Below are 23920 nucleotides of genomic sequence, written 5' to 3'. Positions count from 1 at the left end.
AACTAGCATACTGCTCTCTACTTTAGGGTCAACATTATCACCCTGTCAAGATTTTTCTATTTTTCATAATACATGCTTTCTAATTTCAGATATTAGAACACCTTTATTCCCTCTAAGTTTGAACAATATATTCATTTATGATATTCAAAAGAAACAACAAGTGTTGGAGAAGAAAACTTGGAACATAAGACCAGGATTTTAGTCCATTTTCCTTTCAAAAAATGACTACTCAATAAATTTGGGAATTTCAGAAATGAATGAAATAGCCCAAAGCATAAAAGCAAACTTGTTTCCATTAGCTTTTTGATTAAAAGGAAAACAGTCATCAAATTATCTATTTCTAAATGTTTTTGGAAGCAACCTGTTACTGTAATTGTCAATTTTATTACTACTTTCTACAAATAATATGTGTGCAAAAGAAAGTGGGAGACAAGCATAAAGAAAAGCACTTTAGAATGAGGTCAAAATGTGTTGGTAAATTCAATGGTCATAGACTGTGCACTCAGACTGTATTTCTGTGTTATCTAGAATCTTCAAACAAGATCTATAAAACGAGTATTAAGTGAATTATATACTCTCCTGCAGATTAGCTAATAATGACACCAAATGCCAAGAAATCATTAAAGATATTATCTTCATGATATATCTTTTTTTAAACTTTTGTTTCAAGGGAGACAGGTAGGAACATTATGTAATGAATGAATATTTGATCAAAGCAATAAAGCAGTTTTTCTAAGCCACAACAATGTATGCAATGACTATGCAATTACAACAGGGATGAACATTAAAAATATTACCTTCTGGCAATTTTCCAGACTCAAACAAATGTATGAGAAATGATATTATAATGTCAATGATGTGAATTAATGACATTTTTCTTGTGTATTTATGAACCAAACAAGTTAGTTTCTCTCTTCTGCATTATTTGGAAAAGAAGATATCATGAATCTCTACTTTTACTTGAGTTTCATTGCTAATTAACTAGCTGTAGATATAAGGCTGGCCACTTCTGTTCTGACCACCTTTTTTTTTTTTTTTCATATGGAACCTGGTTTATTTGTATCTTCCCCACCTACCTCAGATACAGAAGTGAAAACTTGAAAAGTAACACATGCTTATTAAATACAATGCATTAGCCCAGCCTGCATGGCTCAGTGGTTGAGCATCAACCTATGAACCAGGAAGTCATGGTTCGATTGCTGGCCAAGACACATGCCCAGGTTACCGGCTCGATCCCCAGTGTGGGGCGGGCAGAAGGCAGCTGATCAATGACTCTCTCTCATCACTGATGTCTCTATCTCCCTCCCTCTTCATTCCTCTCTGACATGAAAATATATTAAAAAAAATAAATACAGTGCATTAGCACTACTATTACTACCACTTTCTAAGCTTACAGTTGTTCTGACCACTTCTGTTCTCATCCCAGATTAATCTTGGTGACCCTGATTCATTTACTTTAAACAATTGGATAGATTAAAAAGTGAGATTGATAGTTCACCTGAATTTTCAAAATAACTTCAACACCTAAAACATTCCAGACCTAAATTCTGTGGTTTAATTAAAGGCACAGAAGTGCGAGTGAAGAAAACCCTATTGATTTTGACCCTGAGGTCCTTACTTCAATTCTTCCAAAGTTTGGCATTAAGTATTGATTAACAGCTGCCAAATGTCTATTGATTCAAGTACCTCAAAACCCCTCCTAAATGCTGTCTACACCTTTGTGTTTTATACACCTACTAGTAGCCCTGTGCATGAATACGTGCACCAGTAGCTCTCTGCAGGGCCTGGCCGCTCTGCACCCACTGCCCAGAGGCTCTCCACAGCCCAGAGGCCCATCCTTGGCTGCGGCGACAAAGCAAACATTCCACCAGGCCGCTCACGCTGCCCACTCTCAGCGGCCACCCCTCCCCCACACACACACCAGGGACTGGGGGACTCTGGTGGGGATGAGAGGACTGGGCGCCGCCATCTTGTGGCTATGGGCACCACCATCTTTGTGATGGAGTGATGGTTAATTTGCATATTATCCTTTTATTAGATAGGATTAACAAAAACAACCAAATGTCTTCTCCCCTCCTAATCATGGACTTAGAGTGTTTCACTTTTATCAAGACCTGATAATGTCTGGGTGTACTTTCATTTTACACAAACTGAAAAGTTGGAAACTTGGAGGAGTTCTGTTAAGCACTGCCTAGTTCTCCCAGTCATGGGACTCATTTCCCCAAAGGTCCCACTGCATGTCCTCTGCAGCCAAACCTCATCATACCACTCTGACACTCATTAACTGTGTGACCATGGGCAACATTTACCTACTGTGTGGTTGTTTCTTCATAAGTAAAATGATGATTAAAAGTTGGACCTAGCCCTACTTGGTTTGGCTCAGTGGATAGAGCATCAGCCTGTGGACTAAAGGCTCCCAGGTTCGATTCCGGCCAAGGGCATATGTCTGGGTTGCAGGCTCGATCCCCCCAGTAGGGGGCGTGCAGAAGGCAGCCAATCAATGATTCTCTCTCATCATTGATGTTTCTATCTATCCCTCTCCCTTCCTCTCTGAAATCAATAAAAATATTAAAAAAATAATAATAATAAATTGGACCTATTCTTAGGACTGTTATAAGGATTAAATCTGTTAATATATATAAAGCACTTAGAGCAGTGCCTGGCATAGAGTATACTCTCAGTAAAGAAATAGGAACTTATTATCCATCTTCCCTCTAATTGCTTCTGCAAAGTGTCTAACATGGAGCAGACTTGTAATAAGTAATCACTTAGAAACAAATGCATGATGAATGTATAAAGGAATGAATACTAAATGACTAAACCTCCACTGGGGGAGAAGCCAGACCTCAAAAATGCAAATACAGAATAAGTATGAATTTGAGAGAGAAAAAGAGAATTACAAAAGAGAAGAATACAATGGTGGAAAAGGAGAGAAGAAAATGTGGAGAAACAGAAGAGGGTAGCAGTAAAGAGAAGATAGAAAAGGTATAATCAAGAAAAATAGAAGCTATTGGCCAGAAGGAAAGTTTTATTCAGTATTCTTTTAGACATCTCACTCCCAGGGGATAATTTCAGCCTAGCAGCTAACATCAATTTCCTGGAATTTTCTTAAATCAAGGTAATACACACTGGTTGTAAGTGACTGTGATTAGGTGTCTGTGGCCCTTCAAAGACTATTCAATGCTATCTTACAAAACACATCGTGATAATGCTAATTATGTTCAAGGTCACGAATGTTTGGGCTGCCACTGATAATATGGCAAGCAGTCTATGCCAGAACACTGCAGAGCAGTTTTCATTTATAGGAAATGGGATATGACAAGGTTTAAAAGAATTCATATCTTATGCTTGTAATGCCTACATAATAAAGGTATGTTATCAGGGTAACACGCAAAGCAGTATAAAATAGGTAGAACATACAACTCATTAAAGAATAGTACAGAATACAGAATAGTATTAGTTACTAGTGCTCATTTTTCTGAGACTATTTCACTTTAATGATGAATAGAAGAAATGCTGAAAATATTTTAAAGTTAATTAAATTGCTTAATTGAAGTCTATTTAATATAAACTAAATATATAGAACTACACATAGAGATATATATTTATAATTGTAATACCTTATTCTCCATGTAGAGTAATACTAGGATCAGACAGGACTATTCAGTCTTTACAATAAACAATTAAAATTTGTAATATGCTAATAGATGAACACAAGATTTCTGCTAGCAAGAGTTAAACAAATGTGTAATATAAATGCTTGTTATATTTTACAAAATAATTTTAAAAGTTTGAACTCAAGTGGCATAAGTACAAAATAATATAACGTAATATTATACTATAAATTAAAATTATTAAATGAAAAAATAACATGAAGTTAACTTTTTATTTTTTGAATTTTTAATTCAATATTTTTTTCTAAATTTTATTGATTTTGACATAAAATCATGCATCTAAATGATGGATAAAATCAGATATACTGTTTTTATGAGGCTTTAGGCAACACCCATACTTTTGCCCAATTTTTTCAATTAGGTAATCAATACAACCAATTTGAGTTTACTATATTGCTTTATAAGTCATTAGGTCATAAACTTCAACAATAACAACATATAGTCAATATAAAATCGAATTACGTTAGTATCTGAGGATTACATTTAAAAAAATGAACTATGAATGTATACCATTCTTTTGCCTTGGGAATACAACATACCTTGGATGCAATGAAATAATTACTAAATTTATTCCTTTTGCATGACATAAGAGATTACGAATAAAACTTCTTAATATTTAAAGAAATTAAGGTTTAGGCAGAACAAATAGAATTTAACTACTGACTTTAGATTATAGCCAAACACATTTAAGGAAAGTTAATTTAAAAACTGATAATTTAGATATTGACTGACTCGGTTATAGTTTATATTCTCAGTAAATAATCAGTTAGGTAACTTAACTGTAAACAAGATTACTATGGGCAAGTTTACCAACTTAAAATAAAATTTTTGTAACATGTTAGAAATGCATTTATATATTACAAATTGATGTCACTGTATTATGATCTTGATATGCAACATTTTATCTAATAAAAGTATGGTTTAAAACTGCCTCTCTTTTAAAGTATACCATCTTACATAATCTTATATTGATCACATTACCTAATTCTATGGCAAGAAAAGAACTTACACGTATTGCTAGTGAAAGCATAAATAGGTAAAAACTATATGGTAAGCAGTGTATATAGTAATAGTTTTAAAAACTTATATTCCTTGCCTAAGTGATTTCATGTTGGGATTCAGGCCAATAAAATATCTATACAAAGATTTTTTAAAGTTACCGTAAGATTTTTTATTATAACAAAAAATGTAATCAGTCCATTTATATTTATTTCTGTCTAACAATCAGAAAATAGTTAAATTATGATTAGCCTATCTAAGTAAATATTTTATAGCCATTAAAATAGAAACTTAAAGATATATGGAAATGGTAAGTAAAAAACATGTCAAGTTGTATGTATATATACATAACTGTGATTATGCAATATATGTGTAAAGAATAAAATACAACTAATGGACGGTACACCAACATGCTATGAGTAGTGGCATTGTATATTATTTCTTACATTATACTTTATACCTTTTCTGTACATTCATGTATTTGATGGTTTAAAAACAGTTTTCAAAGAGTGAACTTAATCAGGAAAATGAATCCTTTCTAGACATCTATATGTTTTCATTTATTTTTATTTTTCATTTTTATTGATTTTAGAGAGGGAGAGGGAGAGATAGAAACATCAATGATGAGAGAGAATCACCGATTAGCTGCCTCCTGCACACCCCACACTGGGAATCGATCCCGCAACCTGGCATGTGCCCTGACGTTCAACCACTGAGCCACGCCGTTCAGGCTGGACATCTGTGTTTTTAAAAGCCAGCTTAGGAACTTGATCATTACCAGAAATCACCACCAACTACCAAATATGTCACATTTTTTCAGCACTCAATGTTCTCATAGCTCAATGCCCAGCATCTAGGGCATATATTTCTCTATTTAATTAACAACTACAAATATTTATACTTCATTCACTTATCAGTAATAACTCTGGAATCTTTTATCTCCAGATCAGTTGGCAAACTATCTTTGAGAAGGAAGTTCTAAGTGAAATCTTAGCCTGTTTCTCTAGTTCAGTGTTTTGTTTATACGGCAGTCCACACAGTCCTGTGGGCTCCCCATGGTGCCTCAGGGGCATATGGCTGGAGTGGCATGCAAGGAGGGAGCCTCTCAATCTTAATTTGACCCAAGGAGCTCCACTCTCACCTACCCTTTAAGACTGCAATTGGGTATAAGATTTGTTTTTGTTTGCACTATATTCATGCCTATGGTAAGCCAGATCACCAGTAATCTGTTTACCTAGACTTGATTTCTTTACTTCTTTTTAGAAATGCCTCCCTAGGTTTATGACACCATTACAGCGTTCTCTTCATGGAATTTTGCATTTTGAAAAATTGTTATTGAGGAAGCTGATATTAAGGGATGAATTCTTAAGAGTTCAGAGCTTCCCTTTTATTATATAATGGCAACAATATAACTCAGTCTTTCTCTTTGTGCATTTGCTTTCAAAAAGCTCATATTTACATGATGTTCTAAAAGCAACGGCTACCCTCCGCGTATATTTTCTGGTGTAGCTCTATATTCACTTTGGCCCATGATTATTTCTCCATTTTTATTCTGAAGTTTTATTGTGTATTTTTCTCAGTACTTCTTTAGAAATAGACTAGGTATAAGTAAATGTAAACCGATATATATGTCTTCCTTAATTCTCAATTTTCTTAATCATAAAAACTCCAAATTCATCAAAACCTCTAAAACCCTCCAACAAATATATTGCCTCAGCCTCTACTTCAAACAAAAAGATCAGATCATGTCTATTTCCCTTCTCTGTTTCCTTTTCTAATTGTGGTAGGACTCTAATCAAGTACTTTGCAGATAGCTGATTTCAAATGATGATAAAATTGAACTTCAGTTAACATAGATGCTAACTTAACTTGAAAATATAAACTTGAAGTTTATACATGAAACCATGTTGAAACTATACTATTCTTAAAATCCCAAAGTTCTTTTATAAAAATAAATCCCTTAGATCTGAAGATGGGATGCTGAACTTCATTTTCTTTAGCTGCTAGGATAAAAATAAGCACCCTACTATTCTTTATAAACTAGACATGTATTAATTCCAGTTCATCTCCTGAAGCAGAGCTCTGTGTGGAAGCTTTACTCCATTCCCCACTTTCCCTCAGTATAGGGAGAAACAGAATGTACCAAAGGTAAATCACAAACAAAACTTTGGTCATAACAAAGGCTAAATTCACAATGAGAATATTCAGCTTTAACTTCACTTAACCGATTTTCAGGCAATAGCAAGTTTCTATTAGAATAAGAAATTTATTGCTATTTCTTTAGAAACTGTTGTCGGCAATAACCTCTCTTGGGTATCATAGTAAGTAGGATTAGAAGTTGATGCCCGAAATAAAACTGTCTGAGTCTATGTTACTGCTCTGTAGTTAACTCAACCAAAAGAACAAGACAATACTAGAAAATGACATATTATAGACTCCAGTTCTATCGCAGTATCTATAAAAAGCTGATTTCACCCGTTCCTTTTCACGGTAGCCAGTAAGAGCAGCATTAACCAGAGCAAGTGTCGAGTTTCCCATCTCTTGAGCATTAAAATTCTGCTGGCATTAACACTTCAAGCCCCTTTACTAGCTATCTGTGCAGGATATATTTCACTGCCAGAACCTTTATAGGATCATACTCACCTCATAAATATCCATGGACAAGCTGAAGCATACAACTGCACTTTAGTTTAGACTTTTCAAACAAAGATGATTTATTTATATTCTCACCTCAAAAAGAGTTTACTAAACCTTCATGTTTTGTACAACAGCAAATAGTGATTCAAATTTAAAACTGTATACAAAGCACAGGCATACATAGAAACACATACAAGATAATTTAAGAGGTCCAGGAAAACCTGAATGTCAGGGACAGGGAGGAATGCCGACTCAAGGACACAACAGGCTCTTTGAGTGGAGATTTCATGTAGCAGCCGAAGAGAGAACACATACTATCATCTGTCCCACTCCTATACATAATATAACATATATGAGAGGCCTATCAGTGTATGTGAGGTATAAAGAGATTTATGTATATATTATTATATGTAATATGAGAGAAATTGTGCCAACCTCTGCTAGAAATAAAACTGCAAGATTTTGAGCTGAAGTATAAATCCCATACACTCTTTTCTAATGGAAGTCCAATATATAAATGTCCCATTTTACAGTGGAGACCACACACCATATAGATATTCAGTAGATGTCGTGAAGGGAAATACTGAGTTTGCCTGACAAATTAGACTGGATATAGCAGGACAAAAAATCATTAAACTTGAAGGTAGGAGAACAGAAACTATTCAAATTGAAAAACAAAAAGAAAAAAATGACTAAAGAGAATCTGAGATTTGTGGGACAATATATAATAGTCTGTCATATGAGTAATTGATGTCCCAGAAGGAGAAGAGAAAGAATGGAGCAGAAGAAAAATTGAAAAAATAATCACTCAGAACTTTCCAGAATGATAAAAGGTATGAACACATAGGTCAAAAAAGTTAGTGATTCTCAAGCAGAATAAATACATAGAAAACCATATATCAGATTATATATACAGGATGTCCCCCCAGAATGTATACACACTTTAACAGCTGATGGCTCATTTTGAAAATGAAATGTATTTTAACAAACACTGCTTTTATAATTTTTCAAAATTATAAAAGCAGTGTTTGTTAAAATACATTTTTTGGACACCATAAAATAAAACATATGAAAACCAAAGACTATCATAAAAGCATACCTCTCTGTCCTTCATCACCATACCCCCAATTTATAGTGGAGTTATGTTCTAATAAACCCATTGTAAGTTGTAAATATCATAAGTGAAAAATACATTTAATATACCTAACTATTGAACATCATAGCTTACCATAGCCTATATTAAATTTGTTCAGAACACTCACATTAGCCTACAGTTAGGCAAAATTCTCTGAAACAATAAATACACTGTAAAGTGTCAGTGGTTTACCCTTATGATGATGTAGCTGACTAGGAGCTGCTGCTCACTGCCACTGCCTAGAATCATGACAGAGTTTTGTGCTGCATATCACTAGCCCAGCAAAAGAGAAAAATTCAAAGTACAGTTTCTACTGAATGCATATTGCTTTTGCATCACCACAAAGTCAAAAAATCATTAATTGAACCACTGTAAACTGGGGACTATCTGTATACAGAGAAAACATTCATAAGCATGACAGCCAACTTTTTGTCAGAAACAATGAAAAATGCAAGGCAATGGAACTCTCTAAAATGCTAAATTGGCAGGGGAAGTCAACCTATATTTCCATCCTATATAATAAAAGGCTAATATGCAAATAGACCGAATGGTGGAACAACTGAACAACCTGTCGCTATGAGGTTTGCTGACCACCAGTGGGTGCGCGTGGAACATGGCTGGCTTCGGCTGCAGCGGGATGGTGGAGCAGGTGAGCAGGTACACCAGGCCAAGGCGGGGTGCCGGTCGCTGTCATCAGGGCAAGCCTCTGGTGGTTCCTGAAAATTCTTTGCTCCTGCGCACCGAAGTCCTGCCCGGCACTTGCACCTGCTGCCGATGTTGGCCCTGCTTGCACCTGCTGCTGGTACTAGAGCCACCACTCGCACCTGCTGCCAGCACCCAGTGCTGCTCCTGATGGCTCAGCGCCATCAACGAGTGTGAGCGGCAGCTACCAGCCCTGGTCACCCCTAAGGGCTTTTCCACCCACCCCCTGCTCCTGAGGGGCGATATGGGCATCAGCCGCTGCTCCCACCCACTGACAGCACCAGCCCTGCTTGCTGTAATCCCCAAAACTTATAGGAAACTCATACAACTTAACAAAAGGAAGGTAAACAATCCAATAAAAACATGGGTAAAGGACCTAAATAGACAATTTTCAAAAAAGGACATAAGGAAGGACAAGAAACATATGAAAACATGCTCAAAGTCACTAATCATCTGGGAGATGCAAATCAAAATGACAATGAGGTACCAACTCACACCTGTCGGAATGGCTATCATCAACAAATCAACAAACGACAAGTGCTGGCTAGGATTCAAAGAAAAGGGAACCTTCTTGCACTGCTAATGGGAATGCACACTGGTGCAGCCACTGTGGAGAACAGTATGGAGTTTCCTCAAAAAACTAAAAATGGAACTTCCATTTGACCCACTAATCCCATTTCTAGGAATATATCCCAAGAAAACAGAAACACCAATCAGAAAGGATATATGCATCCCTATGATCATAGCAGCACAATTTACCATAGCTAAGATTTGGAAACAGCCTAAGTGCCTACCAGCAGATGAGTGGATTAGAAAACTGTGGCACATCTACACAATGGAATACTGTGCTGCTGTAAAAAAAAAAAAAAAAAGGAATTCTTACCATATGCAACAGCATGGATGGAACTGGAGAGCATTATGCTAAGTAAAATAAGCCAGTCAGAGAAAGATAAATATCACATGATCTCACTCATTTGTGGAATATAATGAACAACATAAACTGATGAACAAAAATAGAACCAGAGACAGAGAAGTATTGAACAGACTATCCAACCTATGAGGGGATAAGAGATCAACCAAAGGACTTGTGTGCATGCATATGAGCATAACCAATGGACACAGACAGTAGGGGGATGAGGGTATGTGCTGGGGGTGGGAGCGGCCAGGGAGAGGTCAATGGGGAAAAAGGAGACTCATGTAATACTTTAAACAATAAAGAATTTTTTAAAATGGTAATATTATATTATTGAATTCATAAAATATGTAAAAGTAAAATATCTATCTATAATGATAAAAGGGTAATATGCTAATTCCACCGCAAGTCCTTCTGGACATCATTCTGGATGAAGCCGGGCCTGGAGGGAAGCCAGCCCAGGTCCCCGGTGCCTGCCAGCAGCCAGAATGAAGCCAGTCGGGGTCCCGGGTGCCTGCCAGCGGCCAGAGGGAAGCCAGCCCGGGTCTGGGTGCCTGCCGGCGGTGGGAGGGAAGCCCAGATCTCGGGTGCCAGAGAGAAGCCAGTGCCGACAGCTGGGGGAAGGAAGGCCTACTCTTGCATGAATGTCAAGCATCGGGCCTGTAGTCTATACTAATAAAAGGGTAATATGATAATTAGACCAGGCATCTTCTGGATGACCTTCTGGATGTCCTTCCTGACAAAGTTGGGCCCAGGCGAAGCTGCCTGTGGTCCCAGGTGCCTGCAGCTGCGACCATACCGGGCGAAGCCACTCCTGGTCCCCTGCTGGTCTGGTCTCCCCCAACTGCCCTCCTCTGCTGACCCGGTCACCCCTAACTGCCCTCCTGCTGGCCTGATTGCCCACAACTGCCCTCCCCTGCAGGTTCACCCCCAACTGTCCTCCCCTGCAGACCTGGGTCCCCCCCCAATAGTCCTCCACTGCAGGCCTAGTCCCCCCCCATCTGCCCTCCCCTGCAGGCCTGGTCCCCCCCAACTACCCTCCCCTGCAGGCCTGGTCCCCCCCCAACTGCCCTCTCCTGCAGGCCTGGTCCCCCCAACTGCCCTCCCCTGCAGGCCTGGTCCTCCCCAACTGTCCTCCCCTGCAGGAGTGGGTACCCCTCAACTGCCCTCCCTTGCTGGCCTGGTCTGCCCTAACTGCCCTCTCCTGCTGGCCTGGTCACCCCTAATTGCCCTCCCCTGCAGGCCATCTTGTGGTGGCCATCTTGTGTCCACATGAGGGCAGCCATCTTTGACCACCTGGGGGCAGCCATCTTGTGTCTTGGAGTGATGGTCAATTTGCATACTACTCTTTTATTAGATAGGATAGATTTGTGTGTGTGTGTGTGTGTGTGTGCACGTGTGTGTGTCTCACACACACGTGCACACACACACTCCCATAAAATATCAGAATAAAGAACCCAAACTCCAACCATTAGGTCAAATAATGGCTAATTAAAAACTCAATCCCTATTTAAATTATGCATTTAGGAAAATGTTAGAAAAATCTAAATGAAAGGCTTATTACATTACTACTGTTTAATCAAGTGGGAAATAGAATAAATTAATTTACTCGGTATGAAAGAATGCTGCTTGAAAACACTAATTTTTTCACTAGATACTTTCTAGGCTTAAAACTTTAACCTCAAGTATTAACACCATAGAGCAAACTTTTTTTAGGCAATTCATGTATTTCCCTCTAGAAAATTAGGCATTGAGATAATTGGTCTTAACAAACTGCTTTTGGTACATTTAAGGAGAAATCCTGAAAACTTATATATCATTAGCACTGAAAAATATTTATTGAGAGATTTTCCTAATATATATGAACCTAAGGATGAAATGATTTATCCATAAGTTTCTAAGAATTAAACCCTCACTTTTAGGACCCCAAAATAGTATATGTTGTCTCAGTCAAAAAATTAATAACTATGAGTTATTAATAAAAATGTGTTGATGAATTCACTCTATACTTCATACAGATTTTCATTATCTGTCTCTACTGAAAAGTATCCATAGAAATATGGGTCATTTGTCAGATGGCTAAATTCCCAGATAACTCTACTTTTATGTGCAGATACAAGTCTAAACACTCATTTCATACTTAACCACAGGTATTTATATTGCAAGGATAGATGCCACTGTAACCCAGAGGTTATTTCACTGATCAGTGAGCATACAATGGCATTTAATGGGAATCCCTTGCTCACTGTTTGAAAAGAAACTAAACATGCATTAATTTTGTCCTGAAATCAATACAGGAATTCTTATCTAAAAAAAACATATAAACTAACAAGATTCTTAAAACAACTGTGAAAATACTAAATCATCTCTAGAAATATAATTAATCTCCCCCAATGGAAAGAATAAACTCAAAGTGTAAACATTTATACCTGTACTAGCATATAGATACATTCAAATAAGTAAACAAACATGATTGTGATAGTGTCTCAGAATACTAATTACTTACTCATGTGTACTAAGTTACTTCTATGTACAAAGGATAATTTGCTTTTTGGTCCATAGAACTCAAAAATACTAAAGACATGCACATTTAAGAGTCATATAACAAAAAGTTATTGCCTTTGGTTACTTAATCTTCATTTAATTGTCTATATGTAATTATTCAGCATAAATCCCATAACCAGAAACTGGAATTGTCTATCTGCAAGTCAAGTATTGCATCTGGTATTAGTGCAAAATAGATTATTTATAGATCGATAGGTGATGATAGATAGATAGATAGATGATAGATAGATAGAATGATAGACATGGATATAAAGAGTCCATCTTTCAGTTAGCTTAGAAAAACACATTTTGATTGTCTATAGTCAAAGACAAAATGATTTTCTAAACCGAAAATATAATAAACTTAATATTCTACTTTAAAAATATAATCAGACTCTAAATAATAAAGTTTGTTCAGCATTATAACAACTCGTCTAATTTTTTAACAAAGATATCTAAGCATCTGTTCAAACTCTGTCTTCTGTCCTAGACTATAATCTCCATGATGTTGTTTTCACTACCACTGCAAATGCAGTGCTCACTCTACAGTTCAAGTGCTTAAAAACATTCGCCAAATTAATAACTACTGGATTTGAAACATTGAATTTTACTCATGCAGCTAATATAGCTCTGAAACATATAACTGATATTTATATTGATATTTATATAAATATTGATAGTTCAATCCAATAACACAATGATTAGTAAGCTATAAAATAAAATAAGTGGTTCACTTGTCTAAACTTACAAACACAAAAGCAGGAAACTATACTTTAGTTTTTACTAACTGACCTGTAGTTCAGCAATAGTGGCAATCATTCCATGGGCAAAAGTCTTCCTGGTTTATTTTGTGATATGAATATTCAAGCACTACTAGATGTGTCATTTCTTATATGTTGGTTCAATGGCTAGGCATAATAGGTAACGGCTGACCTGCAGGATAGAAGTGTTCTAAGCTGGGAAACAAGCAGGCATCAGAGAGGAACTGAACTTGATGTCAATTTTAAATAGAGAGCAGATGGTTCGAAATGAAGTCTGTTTCGTGCTTGAAACCACCAACATTCAGAGTAGAGATAAAAGTATATAGTCTAAGTCCATTATGCTTCTTATATCTAAATACAACACATGTTTTGACAAGCAGGAAGTGATCATTATGAGCAACCTAACCACAGGTAAACATATCATGCAGTAGTGAAACATTACATCAGTGCCCAATTAATTGATTCCGTGGGTGTTTATTTTCCTTGTTGCTTCTGCTATTCCCTGTCAAAGACATCAATATTCTTTCTTCAGCTCTAACCGGTTTGGCTCAGTGGATAGAGCATCGGCCTGCAGACTGGAAGGTCCCAGGTTTGATTCCAGTCAAGGGCATGTACATTGGTTGCGGGCACATCCCCAGTGGGAGGTGTGCAGGAGGCAGCTGATCGATGTTTATCTCTCATAGATGTTTCTAACTCTCTATCCCTCTCCCTTCCTCTCTGTAAAAAATCAATAAAATATATTTTTAAAAAATATATTCTTTCTTCACACAAGTGGCATACCGCTTGCTATTCTATGTATGTCAATAAAATTCCAGAGACCAAGTTATGCATCAAGGAGGAATCATTCTACTTTTGTTCATTAATAGCATCATTAAATTTGAAAACAATATAACATAATTCATGCAGCTTTACCAAAACACATGTTCTTTAAATGCTCTCAAGATTGATGGCACTTAATGACAAGTGTGAAAGTTTAAGATTTAGTTGATACTAAGTCTGGACTCTTTATCAACAAGTAAGGATTGAGGCTTAAAAAGAATGAAAACGTTCTTTAAAAGAATAAAATATAACTTGATAAATCAATTTCTCTTAATACATATTTTTTAAATTAATGAAAAGGTCTTTAATCTGCAATGCATTGTTGTTCTTCTTTTGGTGAGAGATTATAAGATGAATTATTAATTCCAGAACATTCTTCAGAGTCAGGAACAAGAAATGAAAAGATAAGAAACTGCCTTTTTCAATTGCAAAAAATTTAATGTTCATAAAGCTTGCTTTCTTTAAAACTGCAGTAATGCAGCTTTTGGTACACTTGTTTTTTTAAATGACAACAAAAATTCCATTTCAAAACCTCATTGCCTAAAACTATCTCTTTGACGGAAACAAAAGGGAAGTGCTCACAGCCAGGCCTGGGTACAACGCCACAATAAAAGCTGTGCGGACCTGTCGTACCGTAACCCAGCAGCCAGAAAGGCTATGTGAGGTGACAGGGTACTGTGGTGTCTGAATGGCATCCCTCAGAAAAATTCAACAGCAGCAGCACCGTTTTAGATTTCAGTATCAATGATTGGTCATTCCAAATAGGTATCATTGTATTTTTTCATCAACATCAACACCTGTATGTGGAATTAGAGTAGACTAAATGAATACAATATTCTTCTACTGGCAAACCCCAAACCTGGACAATCATATCAGCATTTTTATTCAGTCTTTTCTGACCTCAGTGCACCTTGTGAAAAGAAAGCCAGATGTTCAATCTATTTGGTGCTATTAAAAGTCTGTTTTACAGACATGTTATATTCAGTGTTTGTTTTTTCCAAATGATGATGGCATTGAAGTCTTAGATAATGAAGAAAAGATATTTTAATGTGGGCTTTTCGGTACTATTAGCCTTAAATATACAACTTAACATATGTTTAAAACAGAACATATGAAAATAAGACAAAGCAAATCTGAGTTCCAGGCACAAATATTGGTTCAAAAGCTACTTTATAGTAATTTTGAATAATTCAGACTCAAATCTCTTGAGACTCAGAACTAACAGAAACAGAATCTCTTTGTTGTAATCATACTAACCTTCAGGACTTCAAGTTGCCACAGTTGATATCTCATTGTTCAGGTTTTAAAAATATTTATTCCCAGATTTTAAAAGGATTATATCAAAAGAGTCCTTCACTTTGTATGACTTGGGGTCGTTTCTCATTGAGCAATATTAAAAATAACACCTTTATAAAGCAGCCAGCGAATAAATTAATTAGCAGTTACTGATAGGGTAACAACATCCATCTATCCACTTAACTGTGTTCTTTGCCTTCGAAAGATTGTATAATAAAATTAACTCAAAAAATAATGGCTTTGGAAAACTTTCAAGAATGCCAAGGGTCAGCTGAATTACTCATGATTACTATATGTTGAAGAAAACAATATTTTTGAATGAGAGTTTGAATCTAATTTCTTTCAGAAGTAATCATCTATAAAGATTTGTTTGTTTTATGTATGTTTCTGATATAATTTCATTGAATATTAAACTTACCTAACACAGCAATACCAATCATGTCTATAAAAAAACAGTTTATTATACCATGTTTTCAGAGAGATAGGAAATATGTTTAACTCTATTTTAAAAGGTTCTAGTTCTAACCTTCCCATTTTACAAACCACAGGTCAACATCCCACCTAGAAGGTTGTGTTAGCTTATGTGTCTGGAAAGAAGACATGGTTTCCACATTGAAGCAAACAAAGACATTTGATTTTAAGTTTAGAATAAAAGCTGAGAATTTATAAAGCTCTGTAAAGACCTTCATGTTTTAAAGTAACTTATTTTTAAAATAAGTCAATTTCACCAAATGTGGAGATAGCTGAATATAACACATTTTAGATATTTTTAATGAACTAAGAAGTCCAACTATAGTTCTTATATTAGAAGGCTGCTATGAGGTTACCATAATTTATCATATAAATATTTTATCTTTCTATTCCTATGTCAAGCAACATGCCTAAGTTGTAATGCATACTATCTGTTTACAAATGGAAAAAAAAAACGTAGAAAAGTACATGCTAAAAAACCTGTCCCCATCCCACTTCACTTCCATTATGTTAGCTAGTATCAAAAATTTGATAAATAATTAAACAGCAAATAAAAAGTTTTGGAGAAACTAGAATCCTCATGCATTCCTGGGAGAATTATAAAATGGTGCAGCAACTGTGGAAGACAGTACAGTGGTTTTTCAAAAAATTAAACATAGCATTTCACATGATCCAGCAATTCCACTTTGGGTATAGTATACCCAAATTATTGAAAGCAGGGACTCAAAAGGACACTTTAAATCCATGTTGAGAGTAGCATTATTTGCAATAGCCAAAAAGTGGAAACAACCCAAATGTCCATGGGCAGAAGAATAGATAAACAAATGTGGTATAGACACATAACAGAATATTATTCAAGCTTAAAAAAACATTTTTGATGCATGCTACATTATGGATGAGCTTTGAAAACACTATGCTATCACTAAACATTCAAAGAAGAACCAAAACCTATCCTCCTCAGACTATTCCAAAAAATTCAAGAGGAAGGCACACCTCCAAGCTCTTTCTATGAAGCCAGCATTACCCTAATCCCAAAACCAGATAAAGACAACACAATGAAAGAGAATTACAGGCCAATATCCCTCATGAACATAGATGCCAACATACTCAACAAAATTCTAGCAAATCGAATCCAACATTGCATCAGAAAGATCATACACCATGACCAAGTGGGATTTATCCCAGGGATGCAAGGATGGTAAAATATCCACAAATCAATACACTTGATACATCACGTAAACAAATTGAGAGATAAAAATCACATAGTCATATCAATTGATGCAGAAAAAGCATTTGACAAAATCCAACATTTATTCTTGATAAAAATCCTCAGAAAAGTAGGAATAGAGGGATAATACCTCAACATAATAAAAGCCATATATGACAAACCTACAGACAATATCATACTCAATGGGCAAAAACTAAAACCATTTCACCTAAGAACAGGAATAAGACAGGGATGCCCACTGTCACCACTCCTGTTCGACACAGTACTGGAGGTGCTAGCCATAGCGATTAGACAAAAAGAAGAAATAAAAGGTATCCAAATTGGAAAAGAAGAAGTAAATTTGTCATTATTCTCAGATGACATGATACTATAAATAGAAAACCCTAAAGACTCCATCAAAAAATTATTAGACTTACTAAATGAATTTTGCAATGTAGCAGGATACAAAATTAATGCCCAGAAATCTATGGCTTTTTTTATACACCAATAGTGAACTTACAGAAAGAGAGATTAAAAAAAAGAATCCCATTTACCATTGCACACAAAAAAATTAAGATACCTGGTATAAGGAGGTAAAAGACCTGTACTCAGAAAACTACAGGACACTGAAAAAAGAGATAGAGTAAGACATAAACAGATGAAAGAACATACCGTGCTCCTAGATTGGTAGAATCAATATCATTAAAATGTCCATACTACCCAAAGCAATCTACAGATTCAATGCAATCCCCATTAAAATACCAACGGCATATTTCACAGACTTAGAATGAACTCTCCAAAAATTCATCTGGAATAAAAAAAGACCCCGAATAGCTTCAGCAATCCTGAGAAAGAACAGAGTATGTGGGATCTCAATACCAGATATCAAGGTATTTTACAAAGCCACTGTTCTCAAAACTGCCTGGTACTGGTACAAGAACAGACATATAGACCAGATGGTATAGAATAGAGAACCCAGAAATCAACCCAAACCACTATGCTCAACTAATATTTGACAAAGGAGGCAAGAGCATACAATGGAGTCAAGACAGTCTCTTCAATAAATGGTGTTGGGAAAATTGAACAGATACGTGCAAAAAAATGAAAGTAGGCCACCAACTTACACCATACACAAAAATAAACTCAAAATGGATAAAGGACTTAAATGTAAGAAGGGAGACCATAAAAATCTTAGAGGAGCCGAAACCGGTTTGGCTCAGTGGATGGAGCGTTGGTCTGCGGACTGAAGGGTCCCGGGTTCGATTCCGGTCAAGGGCATGTACATTGGTTGCGGGCACATCCCTGGTAGGGGGTGTGCAGGAGGTGGCTGGTCAATGTTTCTCTCTCATTGATGTTTCTAGCTCTCTATCCCTCTCCCTTCCTCTCTATAAAAAAAAAAAATCAATAAAATATTTTTTTAAAAAAATCTTAGAGGAATCCACAGGCAGCAAAATCTCAGACATATACCGAAGCAATATCTTCACCGATACAGCTCCTAGGCCAATGGAAACTAAAGAGAAAATAAACAAATGGGACTACATCAAAATAAAAAGCTTTTGTACAGCAAAAGAAACCATCAACAAAACAACAGGAAAGCCCACTGCATGGGAGAACGTATTTACCAATGTTATCTCTGATAAGGATTTAATCTCCAAAACTTACAGGGAACTCATATAACTTAACAAAAGGAAGGTAGACAATCCAATAAAAAAATGGGGAAAGGACCTAAATAGACACTTTTTGAAAGAGGATATACAGAAGGCCAAGAGACATATGAAAACATGCTCAAAGTCACTAATCTGAGAGATGCAAATCAAAACAACAAAGAGGTACCACCTCACACCTGTCAAAATGGCTATCATCAACAAATGACAAGTGCTGGCAAGGATGCGGAGGTGCAGCCACTGTGGAGAACATTATGGAGTTTTCTTAAAAAACTAAAAATGGAACTCCCATTTGACCCAGTAATCCCACTTCTAGGAATATATCCCAAGAAACTAGAAACACCAATCAGAAAGGATATATGCACCCCTATGTTCATAGCAGCACAATTTACCATAGCTAAGGTTTGGAAACAGCCTAAGTGCCCATCAGATGAGTGGATTAGAAAACTGTGGTACATCTACTAAGAAAACTGTGGAATACTAAGCTGCTGTAAAAAGGAAGGAACAGCATGGATGGAACCGGAGAGCATTATGCCCAGCGAAATAAGCCAGTCAGAGAAAGTTAAATATCACATGATCTCACTCATTGGTGGAATATAATGAACAACATAAACTGATGAACAAAAACAGATCCAGAGACAGAGAAGCATCAATCAGACCGTCAAACCTCAGAGGGAAGGCAGGGGAGGGTGGGGGTAAGGGGGAGAGATCAACCAAAGGACTTGTATGCCTGGGGGGGTGAGGAAACTAGCTGGGGGGTGGAGGGCAATGGAGGGATAAAGGCACATATGTAATACCTTAATCAATAAAGAAAAAATAAATAAAAAAAGAACACTATACTAAGTAAAATAAGCCAGACAAAAAAAGCTCAAATATTGTATGATTCCACTTTTATGTGGTACATAGAATAATCCAATTCAGAGACAGAAAATTAATGATTGCCAGGGGCTAGGAGGGAGAGGAGAATGGGGATTTATTGCTTAATGGGTGTAGAATTTCAGTCTGGGATGATCAAAACACTCTGGAGATGCATGGGGGTGATAGTTGCACACCATCAATGTACTTAATGCTCCTAAATTGTATACTTAAAATGGCTAAGATTGTAAATTTTATGTTATATATATATATATTTTACCCAATAAAATTACAATTTATAGGAGTTTAAAATCAATTCAAATATTATCATATTTTATAGAAATCACTGATAAGGTGAATATAAGACACACACAAAAAAGCAAAAAGTCCCCATATTACAGTAATTATTGTTAGAAATATTGAGAAATCATGTTTAAATAAAACATTTATTATTAATTTATTTTAATATATAATAGATTTTCTTATAAGTTACTAATATGTGGTTCTCTCTATGTATATCTTTATCGTAATTATTTTATATACCAAGCTAGTCAATCAGTTTTAATGATATAAAACTAATGATGGCACATAGCAAAAAATAATTATTATTGCTTAATATGTATTTTTTGTAAGACACATAGTAAAATATAGTTGACATTTCAAATATTAATTCAAAATTCTTTTTAGATTTATTACTATCTGAAACTCAATAGAAGGGTAACAGTCAAAATCTTAATTTATGCAATAGTTTGGAATAAGTAATTCAGAGTGAAAAAATTATCCTGATAATTGAGGGTCTCTGTTCCGTCCCCTTAGCCATTAGAGTGGCCCTCATAGAGGTCTTCTTCTCTACTGCCTACCATCTGGTGGATGTAGCTGACCACTACTGAGCTCACAGAATCAATCATCAAAGGCAAAAATGTAAAGATTCTAGCTGGTGTTAATGAAAGAATGAAGTTCTCACCAGCTGTTCTTTTTTTTTAAAGTTTTCTTTTTAAAAAATATATTTGTAATTGATTTTAGAAAGAGAAGACGGAAGAGGGAGAAAAAGAGAAACAGATTAGAAACAGAAACATCGACCAGCGACCTCTCAGTGCCTGGGACAACACTCAACCAACTGAACCACAGTGGCCAGGGCTGGGTAGCTGTTCCTAATGCTTCTGCCACATGGAGTTTCTTCAACTGAGACAGGCCCCAGGGCCCAGGGCAGGAGCAATTGCTGTGGTATTTCTTTCTTGTAGTGCTAACATGGCAGAATCACTGTGATTCTCAAGATCTGTCCAAATTGATACATAGTCAAAAAATAATAAAATGCAGGGAATCAGTTATAATCATTTTTAAAGATATACCGTATTTTCCAGTGTATAAGACGACTTTTTAACCCAGGAAAATCTTCTTTAAGCCCAGTCGTTTTATATGCCGGAAAATACGGTAATTTGAATTTGAACCACAACCAACTATAGTCCGCATGTACATAATTAATGGTTTTCTTGACAACAACAGCAATACTAATACTTACTAACCAGCCATTAAACAATTTAGTCCTTATTATATGCCAGGTGCTTTCCTAAGGGTTTTGTAAGCATTAGAATTATTTAATCATCACAGTGATCCTGTAGGGCAAGTATTAGTTTTCTGAATATACAGATGAGGAAACTGATGCTTGGAGAAGACCAAGGCATTTACTCAAAATGCCATCACAAGTAAATGGCAGCTCCAAGATTTGGAGCCAGGAGAGTCAATCTCCACCACCCATAATCATTAAATTCTGTATCTTAGGTATTTGTATAAATCTTTCAAAACCACATTAGAGATAATAAAATATTATTGGCTGGGAATACAAGGGAAAATGCCTACCTTCATTAAACAATCCAGTTGGAATACATAAATTAAATACATTATAAATTAGGTCTGAAGAACATTATAAAAGGAATATAAAACATTATTAGGGGAACATATAGAAAAGAGACCATACCTCTAAAACTATAGAAAGTGAACTTTCTCTGGATGTCTAGAACTTAAAAGCTCAATACAGGCTAGTACATAAGTTTAACTGTAGATTAAATACATTAAGTCCTACAACTGCATAGATTTTCCATTTTGAATGGGACTCCTTTCAAGAATGTATTCACATTTCCATCTTCCTTATCTGAGTTGTCTGCACATGTTCTCATATCAAAGACAAAGCTTTATAATGATGGCTATTGATCATCATGCCAGGATATAGCCCAGCAATATTCTCAGGGCCCTCTAGGGAATATGAAGTGTTTTCTTCTTACATTAAATGATCCCAGACTGCAGTGTTTGTCCAGGTCTTGTGTCTCGGTTCTCTCATTTTCTTCCTTGTAACTCTTAATTCTCAGTACTGTGCTCCATCCATCTTTCACAGTCCCTCTGCCCCAATTCTATTGAACTTCTTCTAATTAGCCATATGGAAATAAGATAAGCCCACTAAGAGTAGGTATAAAAAATATATGCAGCCCAGCTGGTGTGGCTCAATGATTGAGCATCGACCATGAGCTAAGAGATCACCAGTTCGATTCCTAGACAGGGCATACAGCCGCAGGTGGGGGCCTGATCAATGTTTCTATCTCTCTCCCTTCCTGCCTCTCTAAAGTAAATAAAAACATATTTAATAATACATATGTAGATAATAGTATAAATAAGCTGAAACTCTTCATATATATTTTTATTGATCAGAGAGTTATTTATCTTGTATTCCCAATTACTACTCTAGAGTGTATTTTAGGTATGGAAGTTGCTGATCTATTTTGCAATACCTTATAGTTTAAAACAATATAATTGCATAAAGATTCTACAGAATAAATTCAGTACTAATTATACATGTAATATAGAACCATACTTTTCCTACACATGATTGTAATATTCGTAAGTCTACATTTCAATACATTTACCAAAATAGAGTCCAATTCAAGCAGTCTACCAAATCTAAACAACGAAACCCAACTCACATTATGTATATTCACTGTCACTTAAGAAGTGCACACATATTCGAATTGTACATGATTTTTCTCAACTTGAAGATTTTGCAAATGTTTTGCTGTATTTCCTTATTTAAAGAGTTGAACTTCTTTTGCATATCCCAGGCTAAAAGTAAATAGCTATTCTAATATACATTTTTAAGAGAAGCAAATTAATAGAGCTAACTTCATAAGGGTTAAAGTCAGGGACATCAGCTGCAAATATTTTATGCTTACCGATGTGTCTCTTTCCTAAATTCCACTTGTGCCAACAATGAGTAAAATAAATTCCCTAGGATCTCTCTCATTCATATTTTCAACCTCTGTCCCCCCACCCTCTCTTTACTCAAACCTCCCCTTCTCTCTCCTCTCCCTCTCCTTCCAGATAAATGCCAGTCATTTGGCCAGGGCTAACTCACAGAAGGTACGGCGGGCACAGATGGCACTAATGCATAAATGTAATCTAGCAAAAGAATGCCCATGCCAACCCAGAAAAGGTTCCAAATAACTGCAGTGCACTTACAGGAAGTCTGTGATTGGCAAGGTTGAAGCTGCAACTGTGAACGCTCGCTGTTTCTTCCCAGATCGACAATAGGAACTCTTGAGCAAGTGAGCATATTTAATTTGTTTTATTTGCCACAAATGTATTAATTTAGATGGTGTTTAGATCAATGACATATCCTTACAAATAATACTAAATGAGGATAATCTGATTTGTGCAATGTCTGAACGCATTCACAAGTCCATATGTATCCGATGACCTGGAGACTTTTTCCCACCTGTTCTCTGTTTCCTTACCTCATCACAGTATCCTGGTGTAATTCAAATTTATGGCAAACTGCTGATATCATGTTACTTTGAGGATAGTTAATATTTTCTCTCTTCTTTTTTTTTTACCAAGTGATATCACCATACTCTAAATTCGAAATGCCCACAAAATATCCATGATGTAGGTAAATTTAGTAAGGCTTTTAATATTCATATTTAGTTCAATTTTAAATTCAAGCAAAATACTAATGAAAGTAACTATGTTTATAATCCTACCTGTATGTGCCTACCCCATAGTTAAGTTTGTTTCATGAAGAATGTCACCAAGAAGAGAAAAGGGTTAAACATTTAATGTGTGATCCAGTCTGAGCAGGAGTGGAGGAGGCAGTCCAGGAGGGGAGGGGAGAGCAGCACTGCAGAAAGGATTTCCTTGTGTAATTCTCTAAACGGCTCACCACAACTCTTAATGATTTTCCTTGGGAAAAGATATTCCT

At 36.0% G+C, this 23920-nt stretch overlaps 1 protein-coding gene across 1 annotated transcript in view; it reads right to left on the bottom strand.

Annotated features, from left to right (window-relative positions):
* Positions 1-23920, bottom strand: part of ANTXR2 (ANTXR cell adhesion molecule 2) — a 139931-nt gene that overhangs the window by 4124 nt on the left and 111887 nt on the right. The window lies entirely within an intron of this gene.

This window comes from Cnephaeus nilssonii (genome assembly GCF_951640355.1).
Source record: "Cnephaeus nilssonii genome assembly, chromosome: 1".
Taxonomy (NCBI): domain Eukaryota; kingdom Metazoa; phylum Chordata; class Mammalia; order Chiroptera; family Vespertilionidae; genus Cnephaeus; species Cnephaeus nilssonii.
The sequence above is the reverse complement of the archived record's forward strand: the minus strand, read 5'-3'. Positions and strand labels throughout refer to the sequence as shown.